We start from the raw sequence: 27,589 nt of genomic DNA on the forward strand, positions 1-27,589 counted from the left end.
GGGCCGTAACATCAGTGAGGTAAAGTCCATCACTGATGTTCACAGTAATGACCCTGAGCAATCAAGGAAGAAACGTCATTTAAGCTCAGTGTCCCATTTAAGGAGAAAGGTGGAGTTCTCAAGCAATTTCAGAAAAATTTCCAACTCAGATAATTAAATTAAAATAGAGAAGATATTGTCATGTGGAGGGTAAGCTTTGGTTGTCTGGGAAAGTCCCCTGCATAGGAGACGTCATTCTTGAATGAAGCCAGTTATGTGAAATGTCATTGTCTAAACGAGTGAGTCAGGAGTCAGGACGGACAGCAATGGTGCTAAAATTGTGAGCCTGGTGTGGGGAGACATAGGTAGACCTGGAGCACGTACAGGACGTGAGAAACCCCACTCCCCACTCCCATTCTGAGTTCACAACTAAACCTGGTCTGGACTCCACAGCAAAGCTGCAGTCATGACCACCCACGGGCCTGTAAAATGTGATCCCTAAGAACAGCTGAGAGGGAGGGCCAGCCTGCTGCTGGGCTTTCACTTGTTTGAAAGGTTTTGTGAAAGGGTTCCCGCTCATTGGAACCATTTTTTTCCTTTAGGTGAAAAAACAGGACTTTTGAGATGAGTGGTGGTGGTGTTTTTTTCTTTAAAGAAAGGTCCAGTTGCTTGGCTGTGAAAAGTTATCCAGCAATTAATTAAAGGGTACAGAAGAGGCACCTGCGTGCTTGCCTCCTGCTCTCCAAAACGGAAAAGAAGGCAGAGCTGAGGCAGAAGTGTGCGCTGCACGTAGAAACATCTTTACTCCCCTCAGACGCATATTCTCCAGCAAGTGGGCGGTGTCGCTGGCCAGACTGGCACCTGGCTCCGGGGAGACAGAAATGTCCCAGCAGGTGGATAGATCAGCTGCTGCCTGCCGTGGGTACATCTGAGAGGACACGTGCCCAGCTGCTCCCTCGGGAGATAGCGTCCCAGGGCCCCTCTGCAGGGAGGCGAGGGGGCTAGGCTCTCTCTATGCCCCCCCCCATTCTCTGCTTCCGTTTCCCCCTGGCCCCGAGCTGCCTGGTTTGCTTTGCGCGCAGCTTTCCCCGGTCAGAATACCGGGGAGGAATCCTTCACCCTTTGGCGGCTACACTATAAACGACTCGGAGAGCACTGACTGTTGGAGGGCTGGATTCCTTCAGGGCAAGGTGAGCAGTATTTCAGCTAATCCTGTGGATAAATACAAGCCTAAACTCTGATTCAGGTTTTGTTTTATGTTTTGAGTGTTTATCAAGATACTTGGGAGAAGTTTTTGTTTGTTTATTTTTAGATTGTGGACAAATTGAATAAGCCTGGTCTCAGGAAATGTATAAAGGTCACAGAAAAGGTGAACGAGAGGGAGAATTTTATTCTCTAGCTGAATATTTCCTCCGTTTTTCCGTTGTACATTTGCTTTGTAAGACCCCAACGTAAAGCCGTGTATGAATCCAAGTGATTTCAGTGGGTCTGTAATCGTGTCCTTGCCACATGGCCGATACCTTTGGCCTGTGGCCTAAAGTGCCATCATCCTTGGCTCCTGTCTCCAGAAATATTGACATAAACTCATGGTGGTGAATGCAGATCAAAATGCCATCCCAGAACTGGCTTTTAAAACATTTTGAAAAATTCATTAGCCCTCCAAAGCATCAGGACAGTCGGAGCCTTACGGAGGAAAAAATGTATTTCTCACTCCTATGGCATTATTTCATGCCCGGCTAGTCTCCTGCCCAAGCATGACATCGCTGCAGAAACCAGTTCACACTCAGAGCTTCATAAGCCAGAGTTTAGTAGACTGCTTCGATGAATCTCACAAACATGGGCCATGCTTGTTACCACTGGCTCCTTTGTTGGACTTTGGCCCCCAGTGAGATTTATATCTGGCCACCTTGATCACTGCGTCACACTGGACACACCCTGACCTGCCACTTCAGGGAGTGGTGTGGACAACGGGAATCATATTCCATGAGTTTAGACACAACATTCTATAGCCATAGTCATTTATTAGTGATTTCTCTCTGTGAAACTGTTAGTTAATCACAGACCTTGACATTGAAACCATTATAGAAGGATAAATCTTTAATATTGAAACAGATGACTTTAGACTTTGCCTATTTCCACCTCCTGGTAATATGTTTTAGGCTTCATTTACTTATAAAATAATTAACATTGAAGTACATGTGGGAAAAAGGAAGGCTGAAAATGAACTGTGGATAATAGAAAAAATAAAAAATACCTACTTTCATTGAAGCATGACACTTGGCAATATTTCTTAGTATTTCTTTCCTGTGCATAGGATTAAAATGGGATATTTATATATTTTGATATCTTGACTTTTATATTACTTAACATTATTTATTAAATATTTCTCTATGTTATTGTCTAGTATTCCAAATCAACATCTTAAATAATAGCATACAATTTAATAAAAAAGATATATTATGGTTAAACATTTTAATTGCCCCTCCTCTTTTGCTATTGTTAATTGCATTAAAATATCTTTGTACCTAAAATGTTTTATCCTGTTTAGGATTATGTCCTTAAAATAGCTTTTCAAATATGTGATAATTAGAGCAAAAGATAGAAATATTCCTAAGTTTCCTGATAAATCTTTTTAATTGGATGAAATCCACCAAATTTTAAGACTCAGAGAGGTTCAGGAAGGTTAACTTGCCCCACAGAACATTGTGACAGAGCCAAGCACAGATTTCAGGTCTCTTGACACTTAGGTCTGTGGTCCTTACAAATCTGAGAGGCTGCAAAGTATAGTGGGGAAGGTATTATGCTAATTTTTAGTATATGGATCTGAGCAAATAACCGGAAGCTGCCTTGCTGCGAAATTAAGGTGATTATAATACAGTCTGGGCTACTCCAGGTACAGGTGTTATTTGAGATCATGACCTAGAATCTGACTAGAGAGGCCACTTCCTCTTTTTCTTTTCACTTCCTCTCTGTTATCTCAAAAGGACTGAGCCTTGTGGAGCAGTCAAGCCAGTTGCTATTATACTTGGTGTGGTGTCAAGTGCCATAGTATTGCCCTTCATAACTGTTCCCACCTATGTGATCTTGTTTGATCAGCCTTGGACAGGACCCATGTTTCATATTTACATCACAGATGAGAGGACAAGGTCAGCGAGGTGAAATGCCGCCTTCCCCGAGTCACACAGCTGGTAAATGGTAGAGCGGCCACAGAATCTGTCTTCTGATTCCCAAGCCTTTTATGTCAGTAGTATCTGCTAAGAACAAACTTGGCCCACACTTTTAAAAGATTGTTTGAAGGTTTCATTGAGATTTTTGGTGGTTTGGATTCATCTTCATAAAAGAAAATGGCTGAGTAAAAATACAGGGCACGTTTCCAAGAGAAGAATATCTAGCGATGAAATGAATTTGTGCTGAAGCTGTGTTGTGGGAAACACGCAGGAAAGCAAGGCCATGGAGCTTTGGAGTTTTGTGTGATGGACTCTACCAGTTTGCAAGTGCGAGATTAATGGATGTGCCTTTGGTGGAAACATGCTGAGCTCCACAGGTGCTGGGGACCAAGTGTCACCTGTGAAGTGAGAGGCAGGTCTCTGGAGGGCCTGTGGGCACCATCCCGCACACCTGTAATTCGGGCAACAGGAGACTGGGCGCCACTTACGTTGACTTAAGCTGAGAGTTCTATGTAGTGGGGGGAAGGAAGTTTAATTGCCTGTAACACCAGCTCTTTCCTTACTATGGAGGACGTGTAATTCCGTGAATCTCTCCATCTCTCTTTCTCTCTCTCTTTCTGTGTGTGTTGTGTGTCTGTTTGTCTGTCTGTCTCCTCCTCTACCCACTTCTTCCCCACTATTTCTCCATTTGGATCATATTTATTAACTGGTCCAAACCCTATATGCATCCCATATTTATCAACAGGGAGGAGCAATTTCATGTAGTGTACACTGAATTCTTCTCTTTCAAAAAACTTGCACTAAGAAACATATCTGCGGGCCAACATTTCTCATAGCCATGGTCTGACAGAGGCCACGTGATAGCTAAGTTCAATACACACAAGGATGAAGATGAATCAGGCACATTCGCCTATGGACAGAGGCCAGGGGTCGCCTGTATTTTTCAATCTATTTTAAGAGTTTGATTAATTCACACTGATGAAAAAAATGAAACACCCACACACAATTGACAGGAAATTTAGGGAGACAGAGCTCAAGGTTATTCTGGGCTTGAAATTCTGTATTAATAACAATTTCAGGTTTATAGAACATCAGTTATCCTGAAAACCTAATATGATTTTTTAAGAGAAATCTATTGTCTGCAGGATGGTTTGCATACAGTATGGTAATTTCTTTCTAGATGTTGTGTTGGGAAGCTTTAATATACGCCAAGGGAAATATACTTGGGGTGATATTTTCTGGGAAGTGTTGGGATGGGAGTGGAACTCACGGACTCCGAGAGGCTTAGCTGTGTAGTTGTTAAATCGTGCACATCTGCTAAATAATTAGCATCCAGTGGGACAGGAGATTCTGGATGGAAATCCTGTGAACCACAACTCCTTGCTATCCAACTCCTTTCTGGATACACTTCTGCTTTTTTAAAGACACAGAGGCAAGAACATGGAGGGCCAGATAGTAACATTCAGGTTAAGCTAGTGTCTTACCATGACTAATACCCCTTGCTGGGTCTTCTCTCTGCCCCGATTTCCTCAGAGCATCTTTATCTTGCTTCTTACCCCTGGCACTCACCCCTCAGCAAAACATGCCCTTGGCCAGAAAGCAAGGTAGTGTAATACCCATCAGTGTTTACAGTTTACACGTTATTTTATTTGGCCTTCACGGCATCCTTGGAGAAAGGTACTATTATGCCCTGTGTGTAGAGCTAAATTTCTAGTATGCTCTCTATATCTGAGATTCTTAACTTATATTTCCATTTCAATATTCCTTGGGTGTGTGATACACTTACTTCAGGAAGGGTGGTCATTGTAGCAGGGCTCCTTAACTTTGTGGGCATGGAAGTCATCTAGGGGTCCTGTTAAAAATGTAGATTCTGATTCAGTGCAGTTTGGGATAGGACCTGGGATGCTGCACTTCTAACAAGCTCCCAGGAGCTGCCAGCCCCCAGAACACAATTTGCACAGTGAAGGTCTAGAGCATTGATTTGCTGGAGCACAGGGAGCACTGTTCATGGCCCCTTTAAAGCATTCCTTAGAATTGGAAGGGGGCTGCCTCCAACTGAAATAGGCTGTTTCTCCAGAGGAGGTGTTGCCTACTTTTCCTTGCAGCAGCCTTGCAGCGCAGTCACACTGCATGGGGATCCCGGATGAGACAGGGCCACTGTCTTCCAGGGTGTTAAAAACCTAATGCCAAGGAAGAAATCTGTAGTGCTTCTATGTCAGGTGGAAGAAGAGCGGGTGTGGGAGACTCTCTCTGCAATCATGCTCCAAAGACAGCCATCAATTCTAATTACTCATAGGGCAGACCCTGCACACAATACATGTTTCTAATATGTGTTGCTGTTAAAATGATATAATATCCCTTATGCTCTGCCAATACAAAACATAGGACCACACGTATATTAATGAGCTTTAGGGAGGAAGTGGGAGGAGAGAACCGAAGGAAGTGGCCGGGTCTTAGGAAACACAGGGCTCTTACCAGGGCCCCTTGAATTATCCCAGGAGGAAAGCACACCTGTGGTCCCCAGAACTGGCTGCAGGAAACAAAATGTTTGAATCAAACTTTGTTTTTTCTCTTAAAGCAAAACCATTCACAGTTTTCCTCACCACTATTTGGTCTCTTTCTTTATCTAAATTATTGTTAATTTTTCTTCTCACTTTTTGATACTGTCTTTCAGGCAGTCCTTTGGCATCCGGGTACTTACTTGCTTTCTGTTTCCCTGTGCCCCTTCCCTATTGCTAGTGGCATGTGTTTATATGTGATGCTTTGTTGTGGATGGTGTTCCTTTATTATTTATGCTTTTCCTTTGTTGATGGCTTTTGCTTAGTCACTCTGCTTCTCTGCTGTGCCCTTTGTTCATATTCTATTTCCTACAGCCCCTCTGGCCTTTCCCATTTCTTTCCCCTTAACAGAATTCTGTTTCTCTTAGGAGTCCAGAGGGGCTTCGGGACCTATTATAATCAGGGGATGTTCAGCAAACATCTTTGCAATTTTAGGAATCACTTTAGATACTGCTTTGTAATCAATTAGCTTTCACTAGGTTATGTTCTGGTAGCAAAAATCTCGTCAGTGGCTTTCAACAGCAAAGGCATATTTCTCACTCATGTTGCCGTAGCTGTGGCTCCAAGTGCTCTCTCCATTCTGGATGCCAGCTAAAGGAGCAGCAACTGCATGGACTGGACTGCTCTCGGTAGCAGAAAAGCAAGGGAGCTGACAGGGGCCACTGTTCGTTCTTAGAACTGGAATAAGTCACTTTCAGTCGTATTGCATCAGCCAAAGCAAGTCACATGGCCAAGTCCGTGGAGCAGGAGTTACAGCCTTCCAGTAGGCATGTACTACAGGTTATATGGCATTGCACAGGGACGTTTTGTAATCCTTCTATAGGAAGGGACTTCATCATTAAGAATCATATTGCAGTGTAGTATGTGGCCTGTGGACACTGGACAGAGCCACACTTATATTCTACCAATGGTCATGTAAATGGGCAGAGAGTCACCAAATAAAAACTTTGATTAAGAAACCTGAAATAATTTGGCAGTTTTTAATATTGTTAATCACTGAAAATCTCCACTAGCTATTTCATCATCTTTCATGCCTTCAGGCAAAGCTTGGACAGGCTGTTTGCTCGGCACACTTGGGAAAGCTTTAGGTTGCATCTGCTTCCCAAGTGAGGGATGTGGGGAAGCTGGCCTAACTTGTTCAGATCACCAGGGAAACATTTATGAACAAGACTGCCTGGGAAAATCCTATTAATGCTTTGTGCCTCTGTTTCTTCATATATAAACTTGGAATAACAATAGATCCCTCTTATAGGGGGTCTTGAGGATTAAGTTAGATAATAGATGCAAAACTCTTAGAACTGTGTGTGATACATAATAAAAATATTCGAGTGTTACTTTGATGATGATGATGATGATGATTTCTACCAGTTGGGTATTTGAACCCCTGTAAAACATATTAGGGATTCCAAAACCATCAATTTTAGAGCTGGTAGACAATCAGACTTATGTTTCCAAGTTTAAGATTTACTTATAAATAAACTGAACCAAAATTAATACAGAAATAGGGACTTAAATTTTTGGCCTTTTGATATGACTAGCAATAATTTCTCTTAGCGAAATTAATCTCTAGGTTGAGTATTCATTCCCTCTGATAACTGTACAGAGTGAAAGTCCTTCAAAAGTTGTCACATAAAGTTCTTGGGTCATCTGGTGACTGCAGTGCATTTGGGGGAGTGAGGAGGACGTGAGTTGGAACAGCTGCATGGTTTGCTGGGATATTCTGGAGGGCAGAGAGGAGAGGCATAGGACTCTGTCCAGAAGTCAGTGGCTTGGCCCTAGGGGACTTGTCTCTGGGGAAATGGGTAGAGATATGCAGGTTAGTGCTCTGTGGAGAGTTTATGAGGGAACAGAATGAGGCTTCTGCCTAGATTGCTGATTTTTGTCCCATCAACTTGTCCTGAGCAGCCCCAAGGAAAAAGGAAAGGAGCAGGGTCATGGAACCAGAATGTCAAGTTTAGTGACTTCTCAACTGTGTGAACATTTCTTAACCTCTATTGACCTTGGTTTACTCATGAATGTAACATCATTTAATATTTATCCAGCCTTGGCCACGTACGAGAGCATTATATCTATTTTTTAAATATTTGCTAAATAATTTTATTTTCACAGTAACTCTATTTGGTAGATATGATTATACCCATTTTTCAGGTAGAGAAACTGAGGTAGAAAGAGATGAATAACTTGTCTGCATTAACACAGGCAGAAGGGGTGGACCCCGGGTTTGAACCCAAGCAGTCTAGCTCCCAAGGCTACACTCATACCCACCATGCTTTGCTGCCTCTTGATAAAGTCAACACTTTTTATCCAGGGTTGCTGCTGTGAAGATTAAAGCTGTTTATCTCTTCTAAATCCTAGTCTTCTACTTGTCGTGTAATAGGTAGGTGCTCAATAAACATTAATGTTTCTTAAACAATAAACATTTGTTATCCCTTCCTTTCCCCCACCTTCCCTCTGAAATTCGTCCCACTGCTCCATGGTTCTATATCTCTGTATCTATCTTGTTCATCAGTTTATTTCATTGAAGACCAAAGTTCTTAAAACAGAGAGTGATATTCCTGTTACATGCTCTTTATAGCATACACTCAGTGATAATTGCTACCATTTAACCAGGGCTGACTATGTGCCTGGCAGTGTGCTAACTAATTTGCAAATGCCAGCCCTTTGAACTTTCTTAGCCACTCTATAATCCCTTCTATCTATTGGCCAAAGGAGGTCACAGGCCAGTCCATATTCAAAGGGTAGAGAGATAGAGTTCCTCTTCCCAATGGGAGGAGCTGCTAAGTTTCATTGTAAGCCCATGGATGAAGGGAGGGGCCATTTTTGCAATCAGTATGCAACAGTCTTCATCATATAAATAGTACAGGAGATCATGTATTTCCCTGGGGTAACGTCTGTGCCCAAGAATAGGGAATCAGGTGGCAGCTTGAGGCCCTCTTATTACAGACAGAACCCAAGAGGCAATAAAACTGAAATGTGGTTCAATTGTTTGACATGCTCAGGAGCCATATTGTAACTACTTGGGGAATTTTGTGTTTTCAGAATTCACTTGAGTTCTCATGTTCAAAACAAGCCCCACGCTAAGAATGTCACTTATCTGTTATCTCAAAGCTCTGCCAAGTGCTATGAGGTAACCAAAGCTGTAAATACTTCTACCAGCCTTTTCAAGGGCGAGAGAATGGACAAGGAATCATAACTTACAAAAGTAAGCAAGGCCACAGCTTTTCAAATCATGAAAAGCGTTGATCAGGGCTGAACAGTATTATCCAACAGGTGGAATGTTTTGTATTATAGGAAGTAAGATGATATATGATATGAATTAGTGGACGACTGGATGTGGTTCATCAAATTTTTTCTATTTGCAAGTTTTTCATAGTTAGCAGTAATAATACAGCTTTCTTTTGAAATATCTGCTTGTATAAAAAAAAGTGAGTAAATTAAAATGTAGATAAATGATAGGGGTAATCTGTGGGTAGGGCATCTTGAAGGTGGTATGCGAATGATTCCTAGTAAATGGAGCCACGTGTACAAAAGCTTAGGGAGGCAACCCCTCACTCAGAGTGAGAAAATTAAGCCTGAGAGGAGTAATTTGCCAAAAATAACACATCTAAAAAAGAGCAGATCTGGGCTCTGACCCAGGCCTGCTGGGTCAGAATTCACCCCCACCACCCAGCTCTACTAAATTACTCATTCCTTTTATTTATTTATATAATTATTATTATTTTTTTTTTACTTTTACAAAAATTTTACTTTAAAACAAGAACAATTCCTTATCATTCAGATTGCTTTTGGGTGGAGAGGTGGGGGGTTAATCAGGACAAGTAGTTAAACTTTTATAATTTTGGAAGAGAGCTTGTGAAATGCTCACATCCCAATGGTACACGGCACAAAATCCATTAGACCCTGAGGAATGAATACTTCATCTGATTCAGCCCTTACAAATGGTAAAGGAAGAAAGTGCCTATAAACCACTTGATAATCTTAGGCCTCATAAAACATTTTTATTGTGCACATTATAGCTTTTGTAAAGTGTGTTGAGGGGTCTACCCTACATCTCTTGGGAAATAGTCAGCGGAGTTTTGCTGTAGGGATTCAGAACTCTCTGGGTACAGGGTCACTTCTGGTCCTCTCCAAGTAAGCTTTCATTGTGCAGCTAGAAGCTCAACTCAACTGTGGGTGACAAAAACCAAACAAAGAGGGCAGTCGCTTCTTCTTAAGAACATCGTGGTTCATCTTCTTGCTCAGGACACCCTTCCTTCCTCCAAAGAATTCCCCCTTCAAACCTTTATGCATCAGTCTATTCGACTGCCCTTCCCCTTTTCGTCTGTTCCTGTTCCGCGGAATTTAAAGAGAAAATTCAGTTCTCTAACCAGCTGCCTTGTCCTCGAGGTTAGTCTGCTTTTTTGTGCTCAGAGTCATCAACACCTTGTATCTCCAGTGGCCTCAAGGACCATCTGAGTGGCTGACCTTTCCTTAGCAGAGCACCATTTCTGAGAGCTCAGCAGGCCTTGTTTATGCGTCTATTGATCACTAACCCTGCCCTTGCTAAACAGCTTGATCAGCCCCAGAATCTGTCCATAACAACACCACTGCTGAACCCACACTTCCCGCTAAGTCCAGATCCCACTAAAGGTCACAGGATATCTTCACACTATACCTAAGTAGATTGTATTTTTTGTCTTGAGCAAGGGTATCCACTAGGTAGAAAGTCTTTCCAAGTCCCAGTGGTCGGAAGCAATATAAAAGGTAACAGTTGTCTGTCCCTGAAAAAGCCTTTAATTGTACATTATTTATAACCCAGCAAAAAATTTCCTTCTTCAAATAGTAGATTGCTCGTCTGACCATACTTGGTTACTACACTCTATTGTCTCCATATTTTTAAGCATTAATCAGATAAACTCAGAAAAAAGTCAGCAGCTAAGCAAGATCACTTTTGGGCTGTATGACTAGAAAGATTCTTAAAAGGTCATCTCAAAGTCTTGAGTACAGAATGCCTAGAATTCCACCATTAGAAAGCCATTTCTTTGATAAAATGCATAGGTACTCTTAAAATGTAAATCCCCCTGGGATTCCTCTTCCACACCCATATTCTGTTGTTGACTCGTTCTAGACCATTAAAGCGGAAAGGCTCTTAGTGATCATCTGGTCCAACCCCCTTATGTTAGAGATGAAGAATCTGAAGCTGACAAGATAGCAGTGTCTAGAGTGGGGTCTCCCAGCTAGTTAGTAGTAGAGTAGGATTAGTACCCCTCGCCTCCTGCCTCTTTATAGGCAAGCTTTATGCACACTGTGGCATTCTGAGGAGACAACTTTCTTTTAAATGTGTCAACCTGTATTAAATTATGTGCCTAAAAATATTTCATATAATGCAGTTTGATTAGTGTTTCTCTAGAGTCACTGCAGTTCTAGAGATGGCAGGCATTGGGGTAATTATATATAAAACTTCCTCTTGGGTTTAAGTCACTTCCAAGATCCGACGGTTATTTTGAAACTAGTGCACAAAGTGATATGTTTGGGTAGCAGCGATATTAGAAACAGAAGAATTAGAATGATTGGCAGGCACTGAAGATCTATTTGTAAATTTTACTAAAAATGGTGGGATGGTGTTGGGCCTCACCACCGCCCATCACCAAGTATAATAGGTGTGTCTGAGTATCACAGAAAGGGGGTATAAATCGAAGGAAGGAGAGCGACATTTCTCTGTGATTCACCTCAGTCATATCCAAAGAGATTCTGAGTTCTGAGTGTTAATTGTATATTTTTTATTTCCATTAAACCATTAAAACAGTTTGCTTCTAAAATCCAAGACTGCCTCTTTGGGTTCTCTTGAGGTGGGTTTTACAAGCAGACTTGTGGAGTGATTTTCTCTACTTCCTGGGAAACAGCAGTTTCTGTTATTAATATGTCCTAGAGCCACGATTCTTAGGTTATGATGTGCATCACCTTCGCCTGGGGAGTTTGCTAAGAACATGGGCCCCTGAGCCCGGCTTCAGTTCTGCCTGGCCCGCATGTAGCAGAATGGCGCCAGGGCTGAGTGCTTCTCAAAGTTCTTCATGCTCCTGCATCCTCTCTGCGATTTTGGCGTTCTGTTTGAGTCACATGTCAGAAGGATGTAAGAAAGGACGGTTAGCAGTGATGTGGCTTATGTGTTAGGAGAGCCTCTGTGCCCCAGTTTCTCATTCATTCATTTATAAACATTTATGGAGCACCTATTTACTACGCACAGTGTTGCTAGGTTTGGGTCTTACACAGGTGACTCAAACACAAGTCCTGCCCTGAAATTGCTCACAATTTAGGACAAGTAGCTCTGATGATGCCTATTTACAGTTCAGAAATCTCTGGTTCTGGAGAGGGTGGGGTGGTTAAGAGAGGGTTCACAGGGAAAGGGGTGTTTGAGCAGAGTTTTGAAGGAGGAGTCCCCCTTCTCCAGGCAGATGAGGAGCAGGGAATGCTAGGTGCGGGAACCGCCAAAGCCAAGGCTTGGGGATTGAGAGGTGTGGGAGTTCCCAACACTTCAGGTCCCTCTCTGTGGCTGAAACACATTGAAGGGTGTGTAGGAGGAGGAAAGTCTGGAAAAATGGGTGCACCGGCCTAAGAAGTATGGATTAAAAAAAAAATACACCCAGACAATTACAGTGGGGTTATTGACAAGAAGGTAGATTGATTGCATGTGAAATTGGTGTTTAAAATTGGTTACTGGAATTTTGGTGTTAATTTATTATTAATTCACATAGTCCCCATGCACTAACATACACCCCCCTCCCCCTACCGCCCTTCTCTCTGATCTCATTTTGTGATGGCTAATACACTCTTTCAGCTGCAAGCTCTTTCTACTTCTTTCCCTAATCTCATCTTTTATTTCATCGCATGCTCTGTATCTGAAGCACTGCATGAGCCTGCGGTTCCTCTGATGTTTGAACCATCTTATTAGAATGTATGTGTCTGGTTCCTTTAAATGTTAATTTTAAATTAAACAGTAATTCCCAAGCTCCAGGGATAGGATGGAAAATGTCTACTGTCTTTTACCAGTCAGACTGACCTAGGAATGCAACTCAAATTTATTTTAAAGTAATTTCCTTTTAATGTCAGAAAAACTTTGATAAAGCTCTCTCTAGATTTTTAACTCAAGGCCGTCAGAGCCTGTTTTGATAATTGTATTAGCTGCATGTCTTTTCTTTATCGGTGACAACCAAAACAACATGGCCCAGGTTCAGGCATCATCACCCTTCCCCGTGTACCTTTGCGTGCACTTTTAAAGTGTTTTCACCAGGAATCCTGTGAATTTCTTAGGGTGTTATTGTCATTTTCCCCAGTGCAATAGGTGAGCAAACTGAGACCCTGCCTGATTAACAATTTGCTGTAGTGATTATATTTTTGATGCTAAATATGATAATAGAGACAGCAGGCTCTCCTTGCATTTAATACTCTAAATAATGCCACGACCAAAGCGGAAGCCTTAAGTCTTGGTGTTGGCTTTAGTTTTCATAATTAAGGTAGCCTTTATTTGTACTAGCAATTCGATGTTACACCTCCCTAATAGATGTACTGAGCAAGCACCACGGTGACAAGATAAGTTGCCTTGTTTCGTTCCATATGTCTGCGTTCTAACTATTCCATAGTTTTAATTGGTTCCCTGCAGAATAACATCTACAAGCATATGGTATGGAAAATGCTGACTGCTTTTGTTACCGTGTATTTTAGTATTGGTGGTGGCCCTGGTTCACTTCGCCTTTAAGCGTGATTAGGAGGTGATTTAATGCACTTTGCGGTGTACTTTTTCTTAACCTGCCTACTGAGTGTTAAATGCCATCGATAGGGTGTACCTGGTGGCTCGTTCACGTCTGGGCAGAAAACGAATTCACAAAAGCTTTGACGGCGGGTCTGTGCTGCAGGCTGCTGGCTGCCTGCGGCTACGCCTCCAAGGCGGGCGCGCCGTTCGGGGCCTGAAAGAGCCAAGAGGCACAGTGGAGCTCTCTGGGCCTTGCTTGGGAGATTTCGCAGCGATCCCTTGGAAAGGGATTACAGATGTGAAATTAGGCTCATGGATGGAAGGGGGACCAGCTGTATTTTGGATATTAGAGCTACTTTGGTGCCTGGGTGGTTTCCTCAGAGAGTGCTGTAGCAGAGTGGAGTGAAGCTGAATTATTAATATTCCTGAGATTTTTCACAAGGCTTTCTTCTTTTTTAACCTTTGTATTGTGGAAAATTTCGAACACCTACAAAAATGGAAAAAATTGCATAATGACCCTCCAGTAGACCTATGACTTAGGGTATTTGTTTCCTAGGGTTGCCAAAGCAGAGTAACAACAAATGAGTGGCTTGAACTCAGAATTTGTTGTCTCACAGTTCTGGAGGCTAGAAGTCTGAGATCTAGATGCTCACAGGGTTGTGCTCTCTCTGAAGGCACTGGGGAGGGATCTGTTCCAGGCCTCTCCTAACTTCTGGCTTTCTGAGATGTTCCTTGGTTTGTAGATGGCCTTCTTGTATCTTCACATTGTCTTCCCTCTGTGTGTGCCCTGTGTCTAAATTTCCCCTTTTTATAAGGATACAGTCACACTGGATAAGGGCCCACCTGATGACTTCATCCCAATTTAGCTAATTACATTCTCAACAACCCTATTTCCAAATATGTATAAGGTCATATTCTGAGTCACTGGGGGTTAGAATCCCAACATATGAATTTTTAGGGAGCACATTCAACCCATAACATTTATCTTTAGTAAATATCACTGTTTGGCCAAAGTTTCATCTGTTTCCACACTATACATGTACATTTTTGTTTCCTGGGGTATTTGAAAGGAAATCACAGACATCATGCCATTTCACCTATAAAAGTTTTACATATGCATCTCTGACTAATAGGACTATGTGTGTGTGTGTGTGTGTGTGTGTGTGTTTCCCATCACCAATGTGTTCAATGGTTTTTAATTTAAGGAGAAGCATGGAAAGAACAGTAGAGACTCCTGCTACTTCTCAGCCTGGGAAGCTCTCATCTTTTTTCCCTGGAAGAAAGACAAACATCGCCTCCTCTGAGAAGCTTCGTGACACTTCAGGGCAGTTAATAGTCCTGTCCTCTGTGCGCCCACACAGTTTTTCAGTGACCTGTAGCATATGAATAGTCACACTGCATTTGGAGCAGATGCAGTAGAAATGAAAACAGATTGGCTTTTGTACCTCACTGACCTCTCCCCCTGAAGGAGAGGATTTCCGAAAAGCTCACAAAGGGGCAAGGCGCTCAGGGCGGGAGGCCTGAGAGGAGGGTTTGCAATGTGCTCCCAAGGAGGTCTTGATGGTGGAACTGGCCAATGCTTCATTCTTAGTGGGAATTGCTGGAAGTGAGGGTCAGTCCTCCCAAGTATAACCCTTCCAGTTGGCAAGGACTCTGGTCAGTGTGGCATCCTGCCCATTGCTGCTAGGTGGGGGCAAACAACAGAAGTCTTCTCAATAGTACGCAGTTGCCTGTGCTAATCTGTATAAATGTTTATTATTTTCGTTTTCTACAATGGCATTACCTATAGTATATTTTTTTTCAAATTAGCATAGTAATCCATGGTTGCCTCATTAACCCCAAGATAATCAAGAGTTGACCATAATTATATTTGAAACATGTATGGAATGGCCTAAGACCTAGAGTGAAGTAGGACTGAGCAGAGCCTTGGAGGCACGGGGTTACCAGAAACAGTCCACACTGCAATCAGTCCACCTGCAGGCAGGGAAGCAGTGAAATGCAAGGTTTTGTGATCCCAGTCCTGGGACAGTTACCTCGGGAGGTATCTGTGGACCAGATTTCTTAATTTGGGGAAGATAAAGGATCTACTGACCAGGATTCTAAGAGCTGTGTGAAATGATGTTAGGATCAGAGAAGCCACATAATCTATGGCAACAACTGCACAGTTGCTTTGGAGTCATCCATCACTCACTTTGTATGGGTGTGAATGAGGCTCCTTAGGGCACAAACCTTGGCTGTGAGTGGCGCCCCTGGAGTACCCTCTGGCATCACTGCTGTTAACTGGTTGCTGCCACGTGGGTTTCTCTCTCTAGTTAACTGGGATTTGATGACCCAGCACGTGAGAAGAGAGGACCACTGCCCCATCTGATGGTCCCACATTCCTTCTCACATTTTTTCTTGTGTTCAAACCCACACTTGACTACCAGCACCCTCTTACTACCACATCCAGAAGCTTAACCATCAAGGATTTTTATTTTGGCAACTTCTCCCTCCTTTCCACTCTGAGCAACTGAATATCTCAAGATATGAGTGAATTAAAAAGTCACTTCTCATCACACACACACACAATGTTGGGGAGGCTTGCTCTCTTATTTTTCTTTTGGTAAAAATTTATATTAAATGTAATCTAAGGGATCTTAGTTGCTGCAGGTTTCTGAAACAGAAACAAACCAACAACAAACTTGGGAGAGTAGCAGAGGGCAGAACTTTGGTCCGTTTTTGAAGATAAATGATACTTTCTTAATCAGTTCCAAATCACTGCTAAGATACTATTACCCCTTTGGGTCTTCAAACTGTAGCTTCGCTTCTCTGTTGTTTGGTGAGTAATTGACAAGTACTTCTAATAATACTGTTTGTGTCTATGTTGGTACCTGCAAATGTTTCATATTTTACCTTAGGCATTGTGTCATAAGGTAGAAGTCATAAGTCATAAGGTAGAAGGGTTAGGTTATGATAGTTCCAAATATTTGGAATTTTTGGAGCAGACACCACAGTATTAAGAAATTAATATGTAATATTCTAGTTGTTTGGAATTTTAGTCTTCTGCTAAGGAAATTGCTCAGAGAGAACACTCTCTTAAGGAAAATAAAATGGTAAGAAAATTTGAGTCTTTAATTAAAAGCTTTACATAATTCATAACTGAACATAGCCACGAGCCCAACAAAGATTTATTTTACAAGATGAGTGTATTTTAAAGCTGATGTCATCCATTTTACAGCTGTTTATTATGGTGAAAGGTTTTGGTGGTCTGATGCACTTTTATTATGTTTTGTTAAGATGTCCATACTATTTTTAAACCTTCCTCATTTGTCAGTCTTTTAATGTGTATTTTTAATTGAAAATCCAATATAACACCTATTTGACAGTGAAAATAACAAAATATTCCTTTACTATAATAGCTTCCTTTTTTATGTGACTGGTTTATTCAAAGCACCAAAGCAGAAAAATTTTAAATGTTTTGTATTAAAGGCCTTTTCAATAATCTATTTGGTTGATTATGCACCTTAAAATCACAAAAATAGAACTCACATTGATATAGTTGGAAATTTTTCCATATTGAGGGACTATGTTTGGAGATTCCTGGCAATTCTCTCAAACAGAGAAAAGCAGACAAAGGGAAACATCTGGGCAATTGAGAATAGGTTATTCACAACTTAAAACCATAAGATCATTTTACCCCAAGGTTGGAGGAACTTGATACTTAGAAGACTTGAGACTTTTCATTGGGAAAGCTTGTCCTTATCAGAGGCTGGCACTCAGTTCCTGTTCATATGCTTATGTTTTTAAAATATCAGTGGAATATACAGAATTTATATGTTTACATATATCTATATCTTCATCTATATATTCTGTGCCACAAGACATGCATTTTAATAAAATTTATTGCATGTCTAACTGCTATGTGCCGAGTACTGTTTAGTTTGAGAAGAGGTCCCTATTTCGCAAAATATTTTGAGAGACAGAGAGACAGAAAGAGAGAGAGAGACAGAGACAGAGAGAGGAGAGGTCATCTAAAAGGTGAGGGTTCCCCTGTCACGGAAAAACACACAGTGTAATAAATAATGGCATCATTAAAAACTGTCATCTTTGCAAAGTACAGTAATTGCCCCGCAGATCCCTTGCACATTTCCCCGTGAACCTGCATGCCTGCGCCTTGCTGGAAACGCACCTTCTCCTCCTGCTTCCGCCGCTGATCTGTTCATTACTGTCATGTCTGAGCGGCCTTCAGACACGCCAGGTGTGTGGTGTCACCTGCCTGACGTCCGCTCCAGACACAGACATTCACACGCGTGAGCATTGAAGCAATAGATCTTCCTTATGACAACAAAGAGCTGACTGCAGAAAAGCAAAGCTTCTGGGAAGAGCCTTCCCAGCGCATCTGGGCTTGTTCGTGGGGGGAGAAAACCTGGCTAATTAGCCTCGGCCCTTCCAATCCGAGGGAGAAGAAATAATGAAAGCATCGGGAGCAACCTGTGCTTCGGAAGGGGCGACGGGTTCAGAGGACCTGATCGGAAGCAAGGCTCACGATAAAAAGTTCTGGGAGCTTAGTGTAGATCAGCGAAACCTTTTTTCTTTTCCGTAAAGACCAGTTAACAAAAAATTAAAATATTTATGAATCACAAATTTTCCAATAAAAATAAATATATTCAAATTTAAAGAATAAATCCCTACAACTTACGATAACTTTAAAGAACAGAAAACTAGCAAGAAAAAATTAAGGTATTTAATTATTAAAATATTCATCTTCAGAGAAACTTGAGAAGTAGTAGCATTAGCCCAGCTTTCTAGTTTTTTGTTTTTTTTCTTGAATGATACTATATTTTGAAACTTGGTGGGTGGGGTGTTGTCCAGCCCTGGGCAGAAATCCTTTGTCCCCGAGATATTGCTGTGAGACACTCTAGCAGGGAGTGTGTAAATGACTCCTAAGAATGAGCTTTCATCTTATAGGATTCCTTTGACTCATGTCAGTCCACTACTACAGCTATTGGGTGTGGGGGTGGTGGGGGGTCGCTGAACTATTTTAGAAACTAAAATCCTATACAGTTCTTCACAGTCCTATCATTTCCTCTTTATTCCTGGATGTACCTCATTCAAGAGGTTGTTGGTATTGATGGACACAATAAGCTGGACAGACCTTGAGAGTATTATGTGGACACCTACCAAGCGGCCCACCAGCCCGTGTGTGCACGTGGATGAACACCTTCTTTTCAGAAGGTTCTATTTTCTTAGTAGAAGGCCTTGAAAATGTGCTAGGAAGGGGAGACAAAGACAGGTCAATTCAAAAACTTCCAAGGCTGTCATACCTTCTGTTACTTTAGATCTTTTATTCTCAGTTCCTTATAGAAAGTTACTATGAAAGTCTTGCAGGAACATTCAGTGCTTGTCATAGAGGTACAGAGAGTCCTCCTAGGTTTTTTGCTATGAGATATTGATAAGAAACAGTTTCTGAAGAAACCGCCCAGCTACGCCCACCTCTGCTCAGAATGCATTTCTTTCCATAGATGGGGAAGGTGAAAAATGGGGAAGCAGGTCCAAGTGCCCTAGTGAATCAAGATTAAAACCACAATTGGGGCTATTTCTCCACCTTTCATAAATTGCTCTTGACTTATTGCAGCCAGGATAAACATGTAGACACATGCACACGAGAACACAGGAGTAGCATTAGGCTGTTGACACGAAGAGGGCGAAAGAAGCAAAACCACAAAAGTAAAGCCAAGCGAAGGCTCCCCATCCTTTATTTCCCTCCAGTAATTCTTCTGATCTGGACTCAACCTGACAGTCCCTGGAAGCATCGCTGATCTAGCCCTAAATTCTTGTTCCACTGGAAACATTTTCTTTATTCAGTTGCACCACAGGAGATTTCGTTTGAATTTTCGTTTTGATGGTTTGCTGTGAGCACTGTTGTTCCCCTCCACCCCCTTCCCATAAGACAAAAATAAGGAGGAATGTCCAAGAAGGTGTGGGGAGTATGCGAGGGTTCGGGGAGCGGGTATGGCGGGGCCCAGGGCGGAGAAAGGCCCCTGAGTGGCACACAGCTCATTTTCCAGTTTTGCTGCTTTATTTGCAATCTAGACTTTAGCTGCCCGTGAACTCAGAACGTGGGCTCATTCACTATGTTGGTCCGTTCTTTCACTGGATATTTACTGAAATATTTTTTATTACCGTGCCCAGTTCTAAGTGCTGATTTACTTCTACAGATTGAAACCAAAGACGTGCTCTGACCTTCCATCCCCCTTCCTCCCGCCCCCTTCCTTCTCTCTCTCTTTTCTGCCCTTCCTTTCTTTTCTTTCTCTCTTTCTTTCTTGCAAGCTTCTTTGCTTTTTCTATTTCTGAATTCAGAAATAAATGCATGTCTCGAGAAAATGTACTTAAACGATTTTTAGTAGCTTATATCAGAAAACATATCAAAAAACCTCAGAAAATTTAAAAGGATGAGATAAATAGGTTTCTCTCCTTACTCTAAGGTCCACTACCTCACTTTGGAAACCATTGATAGGTTTCAACTGGGTGAATCCTAAGGCCCCTTCTAGTTCTAAACTTAAGTAAATCCAAATAATCTAACACCAGCAATTATCTCTGAAATTGTACTTGATCTGGAGGAACTCAAGCAGTCGCTTCAAAAACAAAATGCAGATAACATTCTGTAGTTGACAGAAGCCAGATGGTCCTTGGGAGCTAATCATGAGTCCTCTTTAAGGCCATGGTTCCCAAAACAGCCACACAATTCTCAGCCTCCACTGCAGACTGTGACTCTGAGTACCAGGTGTGGGGCTCAGCAGTGTGCATTACAATAATGTCCTACAGGCGATCCTAGTTCCGTCAGCAGGACATTACTGTCACCCATGTGGAAACCACAGCATGCTTTTCTACTGAGAGGCAGGATCCAGGAAAGAAGAAGCAGCCGTGTGACACGGTGGGGAAAATATTGGAGTACATTTTTCCAGGTCCTTAGATCCTGATCTAACTCATTTGTTTGGCAATAGCTGCTTTGATTCTATTTTATGGATATTCCATAATTTATTCTACAACCCTTGGTTATTGTACATTGAGGCTGTTTCTTTTTTTCCCTCTCCATTACTAATACCACTTCAGGAAACATTCTTAGGGATTTTATTAGTTATCCATATTTAACAATGGATTTTATTCTAAAATTTAATTTATTTTTAATTAAAATATTTTTATTTTTAACTTACAGTTGACATGCAATATGACATTAGTTTCAGGTGTATAGCATAGTGGTTAGACATTTATATAACTTACAAAGAGATACCCTCATAAGTCTAGTACCCTGGCACCAAACATAGTTATTACAATATTGTTGACTATATTCCGTATGCTGTACTTTACATTCCTGTAACTATTTTGTAACTGCCAATTTGTACTTCTTAATTCCTTCACCTTTTTCACCCAGCCCCCCAAGCCCCCTCCCATCTGGCAGCCATCAGTTTGTTCTCTGTATCTATGAGTTTAACAATGGATTTTAAGTAATGATAAGAAACTTAGAAATAGCCATACTTATTGTGATTTTATTTCTATAGAATAGAGTCTTAAAAGTGGAGTAAAAAAGTTGGATCAGAAAGTGTAAGCGTTCTGTGTTTTAATGGATACTGTCAAATTATTCCCACACTGGGTGTAGCCTTCCTTACTGCTGCCTACAGTTCAAACAGCAGTTGGATGTTAACAATTTTTTGCCAGTCTGATAGGCAGAAAATGACATTTTGTTGTTGGTCTAATTTGCATTTTCATGACAACAAATAAGGTTGTTTCTTTTTATATATGCATTTCTTCTGTTAATTGCCTGTTCACATCCTTTACCAATTATTCCACTGGTTTTGTTTTTTAAATCCATGTCTAGGAATATTGCCCTTTTAATGGCAAGATGGTGAAAATATTATACAAATATTATCTCCCACTCTATTGTTTGTCTTTACTCATTCTTTTTGGTATTGTTGTCTTAATTTTAAGTTACAGTCAAGAGCTAGGATACCGTGGCTGTTTTCCACGGCTGTCCTCCAGCAGAGTCTGATGTGTATAATTGCAATATTTTCCAAAAGCAGAGTAGATAGATTGAGGAAAAAATAGTACAGAGTGTACCATTGCTCTTTAGTACTTGAAATGGTGTCATCCTAAATAATGCATGCTTATTGCGTATCTAATGCAACTTACTGAACAAGTTGTTCCGTAGATGCCCATAGCCAAAAAACAAAGTATACCTTAGGTTACCAGAGTTGAAAATGTTAATAATGTTTTAATAGTTTATTCGTCAAGGAGAGTAGGACAAACATCCTAAAAGATACCCAGAAAAAAATTCACAAAAAATAATTATGTCCATATGAAGACAGTAATGTTTAGTGTCAAGATAAAAAAATGACCTAAAGCATTCATAATCATAATAAATATAAATTAACATTAAGATAATATTTTACCTATCACAATGATAATGCTTAAACACAGTTGGAGTTTTGAAAATCAGATGTTTCTGTGGGTGAAAAGTATAACTTTCTACAACCTTTTTAGTGACCAACAAAATATGTACATTCTTTGACCCAGAAATGTAAACTCCAAGAGTTGACACTTAAGAAATAGCTAGGGCCCAGCCGGGCATGGCTCAGCGGTTGAGCGTCGACCTAGGATCCAGGCGATGGGGGTTCGATTCCCGGTCAGGGCACATGCCCGGTTGTGGGCTTGATCAATGACTCTCTCATCATTGATGTTTCTGCCTCTCTCTCTCTCCCTCTCCCTTCCTCTCTCTGAAATCAATAACGACATATTTGAAAAAAAAGAAAGAAAGAATGGAAATGGACTAGGTGGCCAGTGAGCTAGAGCTTCCTATTTGTAAATATCATGGAGATTTGAGAGGGGAAAAAAGGCACCTATATTGATTCCAGAAATTCTACATACACACACCCCTCTCCCCACCCACACCTCCCAGCTCCCACCCCCCAGTACACAGAGATGTATCCACATAATAGCTACCATTAAGCCAGAAAGAATGAAGTCGTTTTGGTCATGGAAAAAGATCAATAGTGTATTGTTAAGTAAAAAAAAAGAGGAACTTTCTAAAGAATGGAAAGAGAAGCAGCACATTTTTACGAAGTATATGTGTTGATACATGTGCATAATAAAAATATGAAACAATCAACACTATGTTAACAAAGTATTTACCTTTGTTTTGTTAATGTTGTTGCATCTGACTTTTTATAATGGCATGTATTTATTTTCTTACTGGCGAAATAAAGAAAGAATGAAATAAAAGGTCTTGTTGGTGGGGAAAATCCCTGTGTTCTGGGACCTTGCACTGAGTAATAAACATCTTTGTCTTTGCTTTCCTTAACTTTTGGCCAATGCCATGTTATTCCTTCCAGCATTCTCTCTCTCTGGGTCCCAACCTGTCTCCAGATAATGATAAAATTATGAAAATTTCAGGAGGTCAGGAGTTCTAGAAATCGCCTTAAACCCAAGGCCAGTATCAAGAGGATCTCGTTTGTTTACCAAATGAACAGAGGATGTGGCTTCATCCATACGTAGCAAAGGTGGTCAAAGGGCTTTTGTCCTCAGCTTTGGGGGATCAAGTTGCTCTGGGCATCTCCACGGCTCCCTTAGTCCTTGCTGCTCATTCGACTGTGACCCCTTAGGTGTCCCTCCCCACCTGGCTTTCCTGGTGGAGGCTGGACCTCCCGGGACATGAACGGCATGTTAGTTCCCCCCTGCCACCCTCTGAGTCTTCCTCGGAGTCCTGGCCGCCACAGGTGTGTGGGGTCTGCCGGGGAGGGCCAGCCTCCAGGAACCGAGGCCCCTCGTTTCCTTGGAGTTACCAAGTAGTCAGGGAGGCACTAGCTCAACTGCCGGCTCTTTTCTATGCCTGAGTTTCTTCGGAGATCCCGTCCACTAAATTCAAGAGGCTTCCTGCTCTCTCACGTCTTCATTCGCTGGTTGCATAGGGACTGAGCGATGCCCTGCTTTAGTGTGTGAGGGAAGAGATTCTCCAACTTCTGTGGGTTTTGTCTGCTATGTGTTTAGCACAAAATTATTTTCAATAAATTATTTTTGAAAAAAATTTTCTTAAGGTTTTTAAGAAGTTTCAGGAGGATGGATATGGAGAGATCATAGTATAGCTGCATTGCAGGGCTTGTTGACTAAGGGTGTATCGTGGGACTTTCGATGTGGAAAGTTATAGACGGGAGGAACTTGGTGTCTCGAGGGTGGAGTTATGAAAAAGCTGATGGAGGGGGCCTAAGCTTTCAGCAGCATTTGGGAAGCCCTCTTTCTAATCAATCCTGTTTTCTGTGGTTGTGTTTGGAAGTGCTTTTGCCTGATGAGTGCAGTTCCCTTTAATGGGCCCTTGACTGAATGCTTAGGCATTTTGCTGGCTTTTAAAAAGACATAAGGAGTAAACTTAATTAAGAAACCTCCATTTAGTGATGTATAGGATTACATTTTGAAAGCATATTAAAATTGTGACCTGGAATACTGGCATGTTCAATATATTTTCTTTTATACATTGATTGTGAAAGATTCTGCCCATCTATTTGGAAGTGTAGATGACAAGGCAGTGTAGTGTCTCTTTCAGCCCATTACCAAGATTCCATTATGTTTTGGTTTTGCACAGTGCAGTGTTTAGGAATTAGCAACGAATCCTCCTTGATTCTTGGTGTGCCTGGGCACTAGAGAATGAGTGTTTACTTCCCAGATCTATTTACTTCTGGCTAGGAGTTTACAAAGTTACATTTAGAAAATGTGTACAGTAGACAATAGTTATTTGTTGAACCTGCTGGGCATGCTCTCACCTCAGGGCCTTTGCACTTGCTATTTCCTTGGCCTGAGATACCCTTAGGTCCCACTTCTTCACTTCAGGTTTTTACTCTGATAGTACCTTCTCAAATGTACCTCATCTCAGCATACCCTGTCTCCTTCATTTAGCATTATCTAATTATTTGATTCATATCTCCTTGCAGTAAAATGCAAGTATCATAAAGGCTGGGATTTTTGTCTGTTTGGTTCTCTACTATATCCCTAGGGCTTAGTACCATGCTTGACACAAACAGATTTTTATTGGTTGAATGGCTATAATTCATTGAATTAATTTGTCTATGAATAATCCAGACCCCAATGTGAGCTGTATCAAGGGATGTAGATTTTAGATTGAACATTTGTGAGTCTGTGAATATGTGGAGGGGCCCCCAGACCTGTAGTAAGAAGTGCAGAGTGTCATCATGGTCAAGAATCTCCTCTGAGTTCCGTTGACCAGTTTTACTGCTGCTTCTGCAGGTGGGGCCATTGCTGCAGAGTGGACCTGGCCCTGCAAGGACCCCCTGTTACCTTCCCTGGACACTTGAAATCAGTCCCCAGACTTTTCTGCCTTGACTGGACCCCTGTGCTTCCTCTGTTCACACTGCCAAGGTCACCTGTGGTGGGAAGCTTGAAAGTGGATCTGTTGTATTCTCTGATTCTTGACCCCCACTTTGAAGAGCCAAATCTTGCGCATTTCTTGCGCTTACCTACTGAGTAAATCTACATAACTAATGTCATATCCTATTCCTCCAAGTAGGCAGGAGTCGGTCTGAGCATGGTTACTATTATATCTTCCTTGTGCCACCTTCTAATTATATCTTATTGGAGGTTTTTGGTAGGAATCAGGCACTCAGGGACATCTGAGACTTTTTGAGGCCCAGCCTATCACTTTTAAGGCTTATTGCAGGCACTACAGGTACTTTGTAGTTGTGATGTCCCTTCTGTCTGGTCCAACATTCTCACCCTGCTGGAAATTCTGGTCATATTTTGGAATTATGGTGTAACTTCTGGAAGGTCTCTTTAAAATGAAAGTACTTTACGTTGGTGGGTAACTCTAACCCAGGGGTACTCATTGGCATTGGAGTTGCTAGTGGAGAAGCAGATAGATCCCTGATAACATGGGCATCAGGATGGTAATTTTGGGGGAGGTGGGTGGTGAGGAGGAGAGAGAGGTGGAGCCTGGAAACCGGGGCACTGGCTGCAGATGACAGACATGAGTGAGTGGCACTAGAAGAGGCCATGACTGTGAGGGAACTTGAGGTGTGGGAAGCAGGGAAGTCAGAGGGAAAGGAGAAAGCGTGAAAAGACAGGCTTGCGGCACCAAAAAGAACCCTCTAAGTTCTGCACCAGGATCTTCTACGGCCTGGCCGACAGGATGATACGTACTTTTTTCTATTTAAATGGAGGGAGAATAAATCATAATCTTAGAAGATTCCTGCATTGTTAGAATTGGTCCAACATGCTTTGGGTTTATATTTCTATTTAGCTCCTTTCTTTTTCTAAGTAGTAATTGGTTTGTGCTTGGAAATGCAGTGACACACGTGTCTTCCTATTTCCCCCATGTCGTCTTTTATGCGAGTCGAGTGCTGAACACAGGGCTGTGCCTGTGAATTATTGAACCTAGACAAGAAAGCGGAGAAGGCAGCTTCGAGGAGATCTTGATAAGTATGAATGTCTGAAGCCTTGCTGTATTCAGAATGCATATTAACATCCTCCTTTTTTCTTCAATCCCCATGTTCATTCATTTTGTAGACTCTAAGTCACTCTGGCGTTATAGAGTGGTTGGTGCAGGGCAGAGGAGACAGGGCTCAGTGAACTGGGTCATGAGTTCTGGGAACAGTCTTGGCCACATCACAGACTCCGTTGACCTATAAAAAGTGTTGTTAATCTTCTTATTGCCTGCCTTACAAGATCTGGGAGGAGAAATGAGGTAATGTCTACTCAGACCTACGCGCTTCTCGGAAGAACAACATTCTACAGTAATATGATTTCCTGATGCATTTGTTTGTATTGTAATGGAGTATAATTCCATTTACCTAGGTTTCTTTAGATGTTTCTGGAATATCTGACAGTCTTGCACAGAAGAAGCATCCGGCTTTGAGAGTGAGAACTGGGCCTAGAATAGAACCACCAACGGTACTCAGCCAAATGAGCCAGCTATAAATTTGTGAGATTAAGGGAATGAAGCTGGGAGAGGAAAATACAGGAGCTAGAGTTGGTGGAGATGGGGGTAGAGAATTGTAATTATCTTCAGCGAGTTTATATCATATTTTCAATCATGTTGTTTTACTGAAGATCAATACCTCAATATATTTTAAAATATGTATGTTTATTTTAATTTAGCAATATTACATATTGCATGACTCATCTGTACTATTGATCCTGCCATCATTCTCTATTCTGGTAGACTCTTTAACTCAGCCCCTTCAAGATTTACTTTATTAGGTTCCTTGGGCCACAAGCTGGTTGTTTAATAACTTGTTTCTGACTCAGACAGCAGCAGTTCCATACAAATACTAATACACTTATAGATTCATTTGTAAAATATCTAGTAACATTACTAATAGTAATTCCCTTATCTTTGTTCTGTAGATAAGGGAATAAGTAAGTCTTTTTTATTGAAATAGTCCTGTGCAGTGTGAGTTTTTATATAACCTTCTTGAGCAGTATTACCATTGAATTGGCTTTCTAGTCAGTCCTAAAAAGAGAAGTTAAAATAAAGGTTGAAAGTCAGGGAAGTATACGTACATGTCATCTCTGACATACTATAAATATATCAATTGAGCTTACAGTGATCATTATTGGACAGTTTTGTTGTGAAATTTTCTATTAGTGATTGGTCCTTAGGCATGTCCAACCCAGGGTTTCAAAAGGAACTCAGCCTTCTATAAAGGGACATTAAGTAACTATGGAGTTAACCAGGAATGACAAAAGCATATCTTCTTTTCCAGAGAGGTGATTATATACATTTTTTAATAGCAACTGATTTATATTTTTTGAGCAGTGATACTAATCATATTCCTTTCTCTGGGGGAAGAAAAAGTGTCACAACTTTTATTTGCTAAATTATAGAGGATAATGCAGAGAGAACATATCCTATCACCCAAAATGCGGCATGCAAAAAATAAATTCCTACCAAATTTTGTGTTGCATGCCAGGGACATATAAAAAAAAGATACTTTGTCAAATTAAGAAGAACATTTTACATAAGGAAATAATATAAAATACTGTGGAGCTGTTCTTTAGACCAAAATAATCTTTCATTAAAAAATTTTAACTCAAAGATACATTTCATATGAGTTAGATTATGAATAATCTTAATAGGAGATCATCAAGAGGATATAACTAGCAGTTGACCTGTGAGCTAG

General features: G+C 41.3%; 1 protein-coding gene across 1 annotated transcript in view; it reads left to right on the forward strand.

Annotated features, from left to right (window-relative positions):
• Positions 1 to 27,589, forward strand: part of PRUNE2 (prune homolog 2 with BCH domain) — a 203,657-nt gene that overhangs the window by 9,754 nt on the left and 166,314 nt on the right. The gene's annotated exons all lie outside the window — the stretch shown is intronic.

This window comes from Miniopterus schreibersii (genome assembly GCF_964146895.1).
Source record: "Miniopterus schreibersii genome assembly, chromosome: 11".
Classification (NCBI taxonomy): domain Eukaryota; kingdom Metazoa; phylum Chordata; class Mammalia; order Chiroptera; family Miniopteridae; genus Miniopterus; species Miniopterus schreibersii.